This window comes from Triticum urartu, chromosome 6A, assembly GCF_056163025.1.
Source record: "Triticum urartu cultivar PI428250 chromosome 6A, HENAU_Tu73, whole genome shotgun sequence".
NCBI lineage: Eukaryota > Viridiplantae > Streptophyta > Magnoliopsida > Poales > Poaceae > Triticum > Triticum urartu.
Window position 1 is genome coordinate 228,772,250 of NC_141878.1, and position 11,256 is coordinate 228,783,505.

At 56.8% G+C, this 11,256-nt stretch overlaps 1 long non-coding RNA gene across 1 annotated transcript; it reads right to left on the reverse strand.

Moving 5' to 3' along the window:
* Nucleotides 1-602: 602 nt before the first annotated feature.
* Nucleotides 603-11,037, reverse strand: LOC147964852 (uncharacterized). Its single transcript, XR_015608003.1, has 2 exons — nt 10,464-11,037; nt 603-1,228 (listed from the first exon to the last, which is right to left on the reverse strand). It is a non-coding gene; the product is annotated as an uncharacterized LOC147964852 (long non-coding RNA).
* Between the last annotated feature and the right edge of the window lie 219 nt (nt 11,038-11,256).

Sequence of the window (11,256 nt, forward strand, 5' to 3'; positions counted from 1 at the left end):
AGATAATTTGTAACGAGCAAGTAACGATAATAGTAACAAAAGTGCTGCAAGGTATCCCAATCCTTTTGAGGCAAAGGACATGCCAAAATGGTACACCGGAATTTCATCTAGTCACTTTCATCATGTTGGTTTCATTTGTGTTCACTACTTTGATAATTTGATATGTGGGTGGACCGGTGCTTAGGTGTTGTTCTTACTTGAACAAACCTCCTACTTATGATTAACCCTCCCGCAAGCATCCGCAACTACGAGAAAAGTATTAAGAATAAATTCTGAACATAGCATTAAACTTTTGAATCCAATCGGTCCCTTACCGAATAGCGCATAAACTAGGGTTTACGCTTCTGTCACTCTCGCAACCCACCATCTAATTGCTACTCCACAATGCATTCCCTTAGGTCCAAATATGGTGAAGTGTCATGTAGTCGACGTTCACTTGACACCACTAAGGGAATAACAACATTCATACTATCAAAATATCAAACAGATATCAAGTTCACATAATTACTTGCAACATGATTTCTCCCGTGACCTCAAGAACAAAAGCAACTACTCACAAATGATAAACATGTTCATGATCAGAGGAGTATTAAATAGCATAGTGGATCTGAACATATAATCTTCCACCAATTAAACCATATAGTAATGAACTACAAGATGTAATCAACACTACTAGTCACCCACAAGTACCAATCTATAGTTCTGGTAACAAGATTGAACACAAGAGATGAACTAGGGTTTGAGAGGAGATGGTGTTGTGAGAGGTTGATGGAGATTCCCTCCCCGGGATGGGAGAGTTGTTGGTGATGATGATGACGATGATTTCCCCCTTCGGGAGGGAAGTTCCCCCGGCGGAATCGCTCCGCCGGAGGGCAAAACTGCTCCTGCCCAAGTTCTGCCTCGAGGCATTGACGCTTCATCCCGAAAGTCCTCATCTTATTTTTTTTTCTAGGTCAAAATGACTTATATACCAAAAGATGGGTACCGGAAGTGGGTAGAGGAGGCCACAACCCACCAGGGCACACCTGGGGTACCTAGCACGCCCAGGTGGCTTGTGCCCACCTGGTGGCCCCCCTCTGGTGTTTATTGGCTCCAGTATTTATTAAATAATCCATAAAAAATCTCCGTGAAGTTTCAGCTCATTTGGAGTTGTGCAGAATAGGTAGCCTGACGTAGCTTTTCTAGGTCCAGATTTCCAGCTGCCAGAATTCTCTCTCTTGGTGTGTTCCTTGCAAATTATGAGAGAAAAGGCATTGCAATTACTCCAAAAAGCATTATTATGGACAAAAACATTATAAATAACAGTAAGAAAACATGATGCAAAATGGACGTACCATGGCTCCATTGGCGGCCCGGTACGGCCCAGTTCGGGAGCAACAACACAAGACCTTCGCGAGGGGCCAAGCCTCGCGAGGCAGACGACACCAAGACCTCCCTGGGGCGGCCTCACGAGGCTGGCTCCCGAGGAGCGGAGATATCTATGCAGGGCGCATCTCGCAAGGTTCACATGATGTGAGCCATGATGACCAAGGCCAGGCGGGTACTAGCGGGCGCGGTGTACTAGTTTCCTCTTTGGTGCTAAGGAGACAAGCGCAGGCTCGGAGTCCCGAGGAATCGAGCAAAGGTTTCCATATTGGTGCAACAAGACAAAGACTGTCAGGACGGCAGGACGGAGGTCATCGCGGAGCCCATGACAGCGTCACCACCAGATCCTTTTGCAAGCAAAGACTACTTTTGTCAGGATAACTTGTACTAGTGGTCTCCCTTCGAAATTGGCCGTTGTGGGATCACTTCCCGCCAACATTTGGGAAGAGGACCAAGTCCACTATAAATAGGACTTAGCCACCACCATAGAGGGGGGGATCAGATCTTTCAGACCATCCTCACACTCACCACCTCATCAAGCTCGAGAACACCTCACCTCCTGAGGCTGTTCACCCACTGTACTAGTTAACCCCCAGCCCCTCGAGGCAATCCACCATAAAGCTGGAGTAGGGTATTACACCGCAAGGTGTCCCGAACCAGGATAAATCTTTGTGTCTCTCGTTCTTTGGGTTCGTCAAGTCTAGCTGTGGAATCATTGGGCCCGCAAGCCGAGGAGTAGGAGTTCTTCATACGCACCCCAGTGTTTGAACCTCTCAAGGGTCTGCGGAGCCCTGAATCTGACATTTGGCGCGTCAGGTAGGGGTGCGTCGAAGCCTCTCTTCCGACGGTCGACTCGCCGCCGCTCCACTGTCCTCATGGCAGATGCTCGCTGAGCCCGTGCTGAGCGTCGAGTCGCTCTCGCCATGCGCGTTTCCCAGATGGCGCCCGTCGGCGGGCCTCCCCATCGTGCTCCATCACCAGCCGCCAACGCCGTCACCGGCCCGGCGGGGCACGAGCAGCAAGCTTCATCGCAGCATACCTACATGCGGCGGGACGGATGCACCACCACCCCGTTGCTGACTCCGGCCAGCTCATCGTCCCACGCTCATCACGGCCCAACGAACGTGCATGCCTTGTTGCTCATGGTGCCGAGCTCCTGCTCTACTGCCCCGTCGACGACCTCTATGAAGACTGGCCGGACCGCATCGCCGAGCTAGTCAGCGCGGTTGGGGGCTCGCCTACACCTTCCCTCTCGTTGCCTCGTCCGCCACCTACTGCGGGCGACATAGCCCATGGAGCGCCTCTGCCACCTCCTCGTCAGGACGTCGCCCTCGGCCCAAGACGCATGCCCCCTCGGCGCGACCCACCGTGCCAGGCGCCCGCGCGTGAGGAAGAAAGCTGCCGAGAGGTCTAGTGGCCGCAAGAAGGTGCTCCAGCGCTTCCTCCACCACCATGTCAAGACCGCGCGCCACCTGCAGCGGTGGTGCGTGAGCGCCAAGATCAGGCCCCACCTCCGTGACGGGCCCCGGTGACCACAGCAGGCTGTCGCGCCTTCACCCCTGAGCTACGTAGCGTCGTCTGGCCAGCCAAGTTCAAGCCTGACCTTCCTCCATGCTACGACGGCACCCCCGGCCCTGCGGAGTTCCTGCAGCTCTACGAGCTACGCATTGAGGCGGTCATCGGCGACAAGAAGGTCATGGCGAACTGGTTCCCCATGGCCCTCAAGGATGGCGCGCACTCATGGCTCCTGAACCTGCCCGCGGGATCAATCTCCTCCTGGGGCGAGATGCGCAAGCGCTTCGTCGCAACCTTCCAAGGTACTCGCGACCGCCCGCCTGCCGCAGGTGACCTACGGCGCATCAAGCAACATCTTGGGGAGACCCTGCAGAAGTACATCCAACACTTCAACAGCGTTCGCCTCAGGATCCCCAAAGTTTCTGACGAAGCCATCATCTTGGCGTTCTCCTATGGCGTCCGCGATGTCAAGATGAAGGAGGAGCTCGCCATCCACGAGGACTTGTGCACGGCCCTGGAGATGTTCAACATGGCTACCAAGTGCGCGAGGGCCGAGGAGGGGCTCCACTCCATCCTCAAGTTCCCAGCTATCGACCCAGAAGACAAGAAGGCCAAAGTCAAGGACGTGCAGCGCAAGGGAGCTGTCGTCCTCATGGCCGAACCAGAGATGAAGCGCGGCTGCAACCACCCAGAGTCGTCCAAGGGTAGTCGTCCATTCTGCGTCTTCCACAATGTACACAACCATAACACCAACGATTGTCATGAGCTCAGGGCCATCCGCGACGGGCGCCTCGGTCGACGCCCCAAGTGCAATGACCGAGGCTACGGCTGCGGAGGAAGCAGAAGTGGAGGATGTTGGGACGACCGCGGCCTCCACCAGGAGTGGCGCGACCAGCCTCGTTAGGATTGCTGGCAAGGCCAGCCTCGCGAGGGCATCTAGAGAGGCCAGCCTCGTGAGGGAGCCTAGAGAGGTCAGCCTGGTGAGGACCATCCTTAGGGCAATGCTGGCCTCCCTCCACTGCCACCACCACCAAGACGAGGGGGCTCGAGGCTTCCAGGAGCCTCGCACCATCGCCTGCATCTTGGGTGGCGCTCAGGCCCCAGCCTCCCGCCGCATCTTCAAGCAGTTCGCTCGTGCGGTCAACGTGGGCCTTCCCAGGCTCGAGGCCACGCGCCCACTTAGGTGGTCCAAGTACACCATCACCTTCAGCTCGTCCGACTAGCTCAAGTGCGCGGCAACTGTCGGCGCTGTCCCAATGTTCTGCTCGCCCGTTATCAGCAACGTCCTTCTCACCAAGACCCTCATCGATGGTGGCGCGGGGCTCAATGTTCTTTCCATCGAGATGTTCGACCGACTCCAAGTGTCGTATGATCAGCTTCAGCCCACCAAGCCTTTCTCAAGAGTGACCGATGGTTCTACCACTCTGATAGGTCAGATCCGCCTCCCTGTCACCATTGGCCAGTGTGACAACTACCGCACCGAGCTCATCGACTTCGACGTCGCTCACATTCGCCTACCGTACAACGCCATCCTTGGGTATCCGACCCTGGCTAAGTTCATGGCGGTGCCCCACCATGTCTACAATGTCCTCAAGATGCCAAGGAGCCACGACATCATCGCGACGCTTGCGAGGAGAAGGACGCGGTGTGCTCTCTCGAGCGCGCCTACCAGACTGCGACAATGGAAGACCCAGACAACGAAGGCGCCATCTACCCTCCTGAGGCTGTCCCCAAGAAGAAAAAGCAGCTACTCCGTCAAGAGCCTCATGAGAGCGGCGTCTCCAGCGGCACCACCTCAGGACCAGCGCCCATGGATGGGGCGGCTCCCTCTCTCGCATAGGAAGGTGCGCTCGATGCCCTCCTCAGGTTGGGCTCGAGGGCTCCCTTCTAGAGGGCCTCTGACCTGGCCAATGCCACGAGGGAGGCGCTCGGGCACCACGTGGAGGCATGATTCGCCGCACGCTTCCCTCACGAGGGCACTAGGCACAAGGTGCCAAGAGCCCAGGAGTTCATCTCCAAGACGACCGAGGAGCTTCAAGAGGCAAGAGCCATGCGCGGCGACCGCCGCCCACCACCTAACGCAGCTCCTTGTCTCGGCGAAGACAACAAGCTGCGCGGCTATGTCAACATCCCCGGGCTCAACAGAGTTGCAACTCAGCAGTGCTTCTGGCCTTCGCACGCTGGTCGGTGTGAGGGCCCACCTCACTGCTACGTTCGCATGCCCTTTGGCTTGCCGAACGCGGCTGCCGCCTTCCAGCGTCGCTTGCGAAGCATCGTGGTTGCTCAGGAGGCCAGGTGCGACGTGGTCCTGGCGGAGGTAGCAACAGTCCTTCGCGAACCTCCAGAGCCTCCCGAGGTTCAAGGCCAAGGCGGCTCATGAGGAGAAACCTCTTCAGGGCGCATCTTCAGCTACTTCAACATCTCTCTAGCAACGGCACCAGGTGACATTTACCAGTTTATTCAGTTGGGGGCGCCCCTCGGGCTGCATTATCCCCATGTCGCATGGGCCTGTCCCTGCGGCGCCTATCCTTTTTGCATCTTTAGTTTACCTTGTTGGGGGCGCCCCTTGGGCTGCATCATCCCCAAGTCGCGTGGGTCCGTCCCTGCAGCATGTATCATTCTTGCATCTACCTGGACTAGCTTTATCTTCTCCCATGAGATGATTTATGTTACTAACTACCTGCCATACGCCTTTCATGGATCCCCGCGTAGCTGACCGACCTCTTGCTCATCGCGCGGCGAGGGTTTCACATGCTGGCACGGCGCTTGTGCTCGGGTCCGTTCATGCAATGCTGATAAACCTGTGCGATCAAGCTCTGGCTCATGGCCCACTCCATGCACATCACCTCACTAGATCCTCAGTGCCTTCATCTTCTTGCGGAAAGAACAGCGGCAGGACAGCGACGCGATTACGAGTCATGCTCTTCTCTCGAACTAACCCATAGGAATCTCCGGGGCTCAACTACAGGCGACCTCGCCGACCGCCCCTTTTCCTACACAATTCACTTGTGCGTTAAAGGGGGGACTCCTGAGCATCGCGCCTTGGGAGCCCTTACTGACTCTCCAGCCCTCACCCCCTGGCCTTGATCATGGCATCGTGACTTGGCATACCAGCGGCGGCTGAGCCTCGCTCGAGGGTCGGGACCCGAGGACGCAGAGCATTTAGATGAGCGGCGGAAGGGGGGACCGGCTCAGCCCTACCTATTAATACCACCACTGAAGCACAAGCTGGGCTTTGTGCAAGGAATCACCATTGGGTTGCCAAAAGATAAGTCCCCCATACATAACAAAGCGAATCTCTCTGTCCAAAGCCCTCCGCTCCTGTAAACTCGCTCCGACAGTGCTGCTTTCCTTTTCGGCCTCCTGGGAGTTGCTTGCACGCCAAGGGGGACCTCCTGAGCATCGCGCCTCGGGAGCTCTTACCGGACCTCGGGCCGCTCACCTCCTAGCCTTGACCACGGCATCGTGACCTGGCATACCAGCGACGGCTGGAGCCTGCCTGGGGACTGGGACCTGACAGTGCATGTAGAGCGCTAAAGCTACCGCAAGATCGAAAAGGAGTAATGCCTAAGCGAGACACGCAGCCACAATCTCATGTTAAGAGTAATAAGCGATGGAACAAAAGCATTACAGGTTCTTTACATGCCCCCTCACGGTTCGTTTCGATTCCTCACAGGGAACTAAAAAAAGCAGCCTCGAGAAGCCCTGGCTACGGGCACTGACACCGACGCCATCGTCAACAGTGGGCCATGTGAGGCCGGCGCAAACCCCATCCAGATCACCGTTGGCGCCGGGAGGAGGCCGCCGTGGCGCTCCAGGCGTGGCAGGAGCTTGGGGGTACGTAGCTGTCGTCGCTCATCTTCAAGGACTCGCTAGGCTCGGGAGAGTCACTAGACTCCCAGGAATCGTCCCTGCTGCCGAGGAAGTCATCGGCAGGACCCACAGTAGGCGCTGCGCCCGTCGCCTCTCCCTGCTGATGGTCTCCCCTAGGGTAGCACTCTAAGCGGCGACCTTCCTCGTCGAAGACCTTGAAGAACAATGCGGAGGCGCCGTCATACTCGAAATGGATGGCAGGGCCCCCCTCCGCGCAGCAAGCGCGGGCGACCTCGCCCCATCCCTGAGTCATGAAGATCTTGCCGGAGGAGACGACCTCACCTCTGCTCCCATGGCTAGACTGCAGCACTAGGCATGCTGCAGCCACAGCTCGAGCGCCCCCCTCGGCAGCATCTATTTGGCGAAGAACTGCGGGAACCGGATCCACGTGCACGGAGGCATCGCCGCCCACTGCACGAACTCACGCAAGGAGGCCTCGGCGTGGGTTCGCAAGACGGACGGCCGCACGGCCCTAGCCTGGTCCCCACGGCTCGCGCGGCGTGGGACACTGCCACCTACTCCTAAGTCTGGTGCCTAGGCATACAAAGGAAGTGGGAAGCCAGGGGGTGGCCGTCATACCAGGGCCGTGTCACCTCCTGCCTCGCACCGACATTGTGAGGATGCTGGGACCTCTTCTTCGGCAGAAGCAGCTCGGGCTCCACGAGGGTGGTCTTCCCCTTCTCCGCTACCGAAAACCTCTGATCGGCGCCATGGATATCTTGGCAAGTTAGCAAGATGGAGGGACCAAGAGGAAGAAGAAGGAGTGCACTGCAAGAAGACAGAGGTGAGCAAGGGGGGCTCCGCCCCTTCCCTCATTTATAGCCAAGGGGAGGCCAACCGTCGGTCACCACGATCGCACGTAATGATGATTTTCCCTTTGCATGCAGCGGCGTCTCGTCAAGTCGGACGGTTGCTGAGACAGCGTGGGGAAGCGGAGATGCCCACGTCCCATCAATCGCCATGCGTCGACCGAGGCCGCAGGCGGTTGGGGCCCGCGGTGCTCCGCACTTGCCCTTTGGCTTCGCCTCGAAGCCAAGCTCGAGCGTGCCTTGGGCCTGGGGGCTATTGTCGGCGTTATGGGGCCGGGGGTGCCAGACTTGCCTGCCTGCGGCCCATAGCATGGCTCCATCAGCGGCCAGGTAGGGCCCAGTTCGGCAGCAACAACACAAGACCCTCGCGAGGGGCCAAGCCTCGCAAGGAGGACGACACCAAGACCTGGCGGCCTCACTAGGCTGGCTCCCAAGGAGCGGAGATATCTATGTAGGGCGCACCTCGCGAGGTTCACATGGCGTGAGCCATGATGACCAAGGCCAGGCGGGCGCCAGCAGGTGCAATGTACTAGTTTCCTCTTTGGTGCTAAGAAGGCAAGCGCAGGCACGGAGTCCCGAGGAGTCGAGCAAAGGTTTCCATATTGGTGCAATAAGACCAAGACCGCCAGGACGGCTGGACGGAGGTCATCGTGGAGCCCACGGCAGCGTCACCACCAGAGCCTTTTGCAGGCGAAGACTACTTTTGTCAGGATAACTTGTACTAGTTGTCTCCCTTCGAAATTGGCCGTTGTGGGATCCTTTCCCGCCAACATTTGGGAAGAGGACCAAGCCCACTACAAATAGGACTTAGCAACCACCATAGAGGGGGAGGGGGGTCGGATCATTCAGACCTCCTCACACTCACCAGCTCATCAAGCTGAAGAACACCTCACCTCCTGAGGCTGTTCACCCACTGTACTAGTTAACCCACAGCCCCTCGAGGCAATCCACCACAAAGCCGGAGTAGGGTATTACACCGCAAGGTGGCCCGAACCAGGATAAATCTCTATGTCTCGCGTTCTTTGGGTTCGTCGAGTCTAGCTATGTAATTGTTGGGCCGGCAAGACGGGGAGTAGGAGTTGTTCGTACGCACCCGAGTGTTCGAACCTCTTAAGGGTCTGCGGAGCCTTGAATCCGACAGATTATATCAAAACTTGTCTCAAATTTGAAAAAAAAATATAATATCACAGTCCATTGGTGTCCATATGACACCACGATAAGTTTCATGAATTGCAACTTAGTTTTGGATTTACTGGATTTTAAAAGGAAAGCGTTTATAATCATCCGACTTATCTCTCTCTCTTTTAAGCCTCCTTCTCTATGCGCCACGTGTGTGCGTCAGGCTGCGGCTGCCCACCGCTTCGCCCCAACCTTATCTTATCTCTAACGCAGCTCCTCCACTCGTTTCTTCTTCTTTCTTCCTTTTACATCCCATCGCCAAGAGATTAGCCATGGCGAGCAGCCGAGCACCACCACAACAGCTAGGAAAATGGAAGAGTTAGACGCCGGCCGTCGGCACCAACAGCCGGAGCTCCTCCGTTGCATCGCTGGAGGTGGCATAGCGCACATGGAGGGGAGCCATGGTAAGGACCACCACAACAACGGGGAACCGGGAGGTGATGCCGGTGATACAAATGGCGCTCGTCGATGAATGCCGGTGCTGCAATGCACCAACGCGTCCATGGCCGCCGGTATGCAACGCAACAACTTGTCCACGGCCATCATGGTGCGTTACAACCTCGTCCGTGATGCAATGCAACCTCGTGTGCCGTTGCAGTACTCGAGCGCCAGCGGCGGAGCTACAATGGAGCTGCTCGGCTCAGGCGGCGGAGCTCCAATGGAGCGCTCGGCGTAGGCGGCGGAGCTCCAATGGAGCGCTCGACGGAGCTGCAATGGAGCCGCTCGACGCAGGCGGCGGAGCTGCAATGGAGCCGCTCGGCGCAGGCGGCGGAGCTGCAATGGAGCCGCTCGGCGTAGGCGGCGGAGCTTCAATGGAGCGCTCGACGCCGGCGACGGAGCTGCAATGGAGCAGCTCGGCGCAGGTGGCGGAGCTGCAATGAAGCTGCAAGTCGCCGACTACGGAGCTGCAATGGAGCGCTCGTCGACGCCTCCCCCCTGCTCCGATGCACCACTCCCGCGACTGGTCCCGGTGCTCCAGCGCTGCGCTTGTGAATGGCTCGGTGCAGCGTCGTTGGCGGCTCTTGGGGGCAGCCCGTTGCAGTGAAGCGCTGCTGCCATGCCTAGAGTCTATGGTGTTGCCACGACCGGCAGCGGTAATGTGTTTGCAAGGTGAGGAACGAGCTGGGCAGAGCCTGGTGCTGCGAGCGAGCACGGCATGGCGGCTGCGACTGCGAGCTAGATCAGGGCCGCTCGCTGGAGCTCACCGCGTCTATCTCAGGAATCGCGTGTGCGTGGGGATTTTTTTGAATTGGATGCGACGCGAGGAAGACGAGGCCACGCACGGCGTTCTATTGTGTCAGAGCGACGCGGTCTAGATTGACTAATCCAACGTATCGAGGGATTTGATCGGACGGTTGGGGACCCGACTAATTTCCCGAGGAAATAAGTCGGATGATTCCTAGCAGCCGCCATTTTAAAATCGAGATTCTCGATGTTAGAAATTTCTTGCATCGGGACTAAACATGCACCAGGGACACATACACGTATGATTTTCCAATTCATTTTGGTGCACTATCATGTGTCTCATGTAGCTTAAATTTAATTTTTACACATTAAATCTCTGGGAAATCAATCAACCCGAATTATTAAAGCGCACCGTGCCTTGTCGTCCGATCGAGGAGATCGTGCGCGTCTCCCGGTCAGAAACCGACAGCGGTTCGCCTGAATTAAAACCTGGGTCCCACAGAGAGAAATAAATAGGCAGGTGAAACAGCCACGTACCAGCAAATGACGACGTCCCCTCCCCAAAATTCCCCAATCCACCTTCGAGCAGAGAAGAACAGCGAGGCGGAGATAACGATGGGAAGGAGCAGGGCGGCGCGATTCGGCGAAGATTCTTCGTGTTTCATTTCCACGACCCCACTCCCCTCGCGCGAACGCCGGCGGCGCGGGTGGGCTGCCGCAGCGGCTTCAAGGGATCTGGCGACATGGGAAGTTGAGGCGCGGGTGGGTTGTCGGAGCGCTCGAGGCGCATTGCACACGTAAATCAATGGCGACTGCTGAGCTAAGTAGCCCATCCTTCCTTCTCCCTCTGTACATAATGATTCTTGGTCGCGGGGGAGGCGGGTCATAAGGGGAGGTCATCGATGGGAGTCTACGCGGCGAGGGAGCGCGGCGCGCACAAGCATTTTCACGTGGGTGAATGGGAAAGGGGGAGGGGTGTTGCAGACTTACGTTGCAAACCCATCGGCGAGTTGCAGATGAGGGAGAGTGAGGGAGGATGGCGTTTTACATAGGACTAGACGAGGAAGGGAGTAGGGAAGTAGAGGCCATGTGGGGGGGGGGGGGGGGGGGGCTAAACTTCTGTAGAAGTTAGTTCCTCAGGATGGCTGTACGAGTTGCTTAAAAAAATAAGATGACAGAGGTACTACGCATAGATTTGAGGTTTGTTGATTCTTATCTAAAGGACCATGCATACAGCGGTCGATCTCTATATATGGGATGTGACTGACTAGGAAGGTGAAGGACAGGAAAGCGTCACTTTGTTAGTTTCTGAATCTTTCTGAATTGATGT